The 2458-nt window shown below is 48.2% G+C and overlaps 1 non-coding gene across 1 annotated transcript; it reads right to left on the bottom strand.

Annotated features, from left to right (window-relative positions):
* Positions 1-2096: 2096 nt before the first annotated feature.
* On the bottom strand, positions 2097-2178 carry trnal-aag (transfer RNA leucine (anticodon AAG)). Its single transcript has one exon. It is a non-coding gene; the product is annotated as a tRNA-Leu (tRNA).
* Between the last annotated feature and the right edge of the window lie 280 nt (positions 2179-2458).

Raw genomic sequence — 2458 nt, forward strand, 5'->3', positions numbered from 1 at the left:
TTAGTTTGGAGGAAATGGGAGGAGCCAAAGGAGAAATTATTAAGCGTAAGAACTAATTCCTCTCGACGGAGTAGAGTGGTGGTAGAGGGGAATTGATTAGGTCTGGAATTCAAAAAGAAGCGTAGAGCTTTGAGACCTTCCTGATGGGGGATGGAAGTATATAGGGACTGGACATCCATGGTGAAAATAAAGCGGTGGGAGCCAGGGAACTTAAAATCATCGAAAAGTTTAAGAGCGTGAGAAGCGTCACGAACATAGTAGGAAGGGATTGAACAAGAGGGGATAGAACCGTGCCGAGGTATGCAGAAACGAGTTCGGTGTGGCAGGAGCAAGCTGAGACAATGGGTCTGCCAGGACAGGGAGGTTTGTGGACCTTGGGTAGGAGGTAGAAACGGGAAATGCGAGGTGTGGGAACTATAAGGTTGGCAGCAGTGGATGGGAGATCCCCTGAGCGGATAAAGTCGGTGATGGTGTGTGAGACAATGGCCTGGTGCTCCTTTGTGGGGTCACGATCGAGGGGTAAATAAGAGGAGGTATCCGCGAGTTGTCGCTGTGCCTCGGCAAGTTAGAGGTCAGTGCGCCAGACTACAACAGCACCCCCTTTATCGGCGGGTTTAATAGTAAAGTTAGGATTAGTGCGGAGGGAGTGGAGAGCAGAGCGTTCGGAAGGAGTGAGGTTGGAATGGAAACAAGATGCGGTAAAGTCGAGACGGTTGATGTCCCGTCGGCAGTTAGCAATAAAGAGATCCAGAGCAGGCAGAAGACCAGAGCGGGGTGTCCATGAAGAAGAGGAGGGTTGAAGACGGGAAAAGGGGTCATCGGTGCAGGTGCAAGAGTCCTTGCCGAAGAAGTAGGCTCGGAGACAGATCCGGCGGAAGAAGAGTTCCGCATCATGGCGAACACGGAACTCGCTGAGGTGTAGGCGAAAGGGGACAAAGGTGAGGCCCTTACTGAGGACAGAGCGTTCTGCCTCCGACAGTTGAAGGTCGGAGTGGATGGTAAAGATCCGGCACGGATGCGAGCTGGGATCAGAGGGGGGAGGATGGAGGCTGGGGGTGTCAATGGGGAGGGGGAGGTTGGGGTCAGAGAAAGATGGAGCCTCTGGGTATCTAGGAGCTGACAGTGCGATCTGAGGGAGATGGCATTGCAGAGTATTGGTGGGGGAAGGGGAGACGGGAGTCACAATAGCAGCACATAAAGACCCAGCTGGAGTTCAAGATTTTTGACTTTGTCATATTAGGCAAAGATCGCAAGATCCTACATCTGCGGGCCCAAGAGCCTGCTGGCCCTGAAACTAGCAGGGATGAATTTCAGATTGCCTCCGCCATTGATCTCGCCGGCTCCAACACCTCAGGGCATATTCAAAACCCGGCTCCAGCAACGACCATGGACACCTTCAAAGCGATTGCCCAAACACCAACTGCGACTCCACCCTTGAACTCCATTGCGAATTGCCATGGGAGGGAAAAACGAGTTCAGGAACACCGTGAAATTCACAGCAAATTGCAAATGACAAATAACAACGTCCCAAAAGCGAATGGGACAATACTACAGTAGATATCAACGTAGCAGGTCTGGTGCTGTCTGCGGAGCAAAAAACGGGTGTCGGTTCAAATAGATGACACTTCTTCTTAGCTTGTTTACGTTTTTATTACCGTTTTACAGCGTGGTTTTGGTTTATGGTGACAACCGTTTGCAAAATGCGGCTGTGATCTACTTTATGATCTTGCCCTGGTCTTACTGAGGAACGATTTTACACCGCGTTTCAAAGCTTTTTCCAATCGAATTCCGGCTGGTTCGCTGCATATTTGAAGAAGCAGAGAGACAGTGTTACAGAATGGAGCTAAAATACATATAGATCTTAAATAATTTAACGTCCACTACCTTCAATAAATAGAGGCCACAAACTCCTTACGTCCACAGCATCCTCACGTCCAATCTGCAGCGCTCTGCAGCTCCACAGTGACATCGTTGACCAGAACACCAATACTAGATCGTCACCATGATGATTTGTGATTCTATAATTTTGTTCTGCAAAACATTTCGAAATGCATTTTAATACTGACAATCAAAACCCTTGGAGAAAAAAATACAAATGGCAGTGGTGGGATTCAAACCCACGCCTCCTTGGAGACTGGAGCCTTAATCCAGCGCCTTAGACCGCTCGGCCACACTACCAAATTTGCACTACATTACACAATAAACTGAATTACTGATCATGTACATCTTGCATGTGTTATACAGTTGGCGTATGCTTTGAAACAACTCCCAATTACGTGCTTGAAGCTTGATGTATTTTCGAGTTTTCAACCCATTCAATATTTCTTTGAAGTAGAGTGGAGAGAGTAGTGTTGCCTCTTCAAACCACCGGGTGGCAGAGAATGACATTCCAGATATCAGTGCAAGGACGCTAATTATCGTCAATATTCTCAGTATGCACATGGTTTAAAGGTTCACA

Source organism: Mobula birostris, chromosome 3 (genome assembly GCF_030028105.1).
Source record: "Mobula birostris isolate sMobBir1 chromosome 3, sMobBir1.hap1, whole genome shotgun sequence".
In the NCBI taxonomy this organism is placed as follows: domain Eukaryota; kingdom Metazoa; phylum Chordata; class Chondrichthyes; order Myliobatiformes; family Myliobatidae; genus Mobula; species Mobula birostris.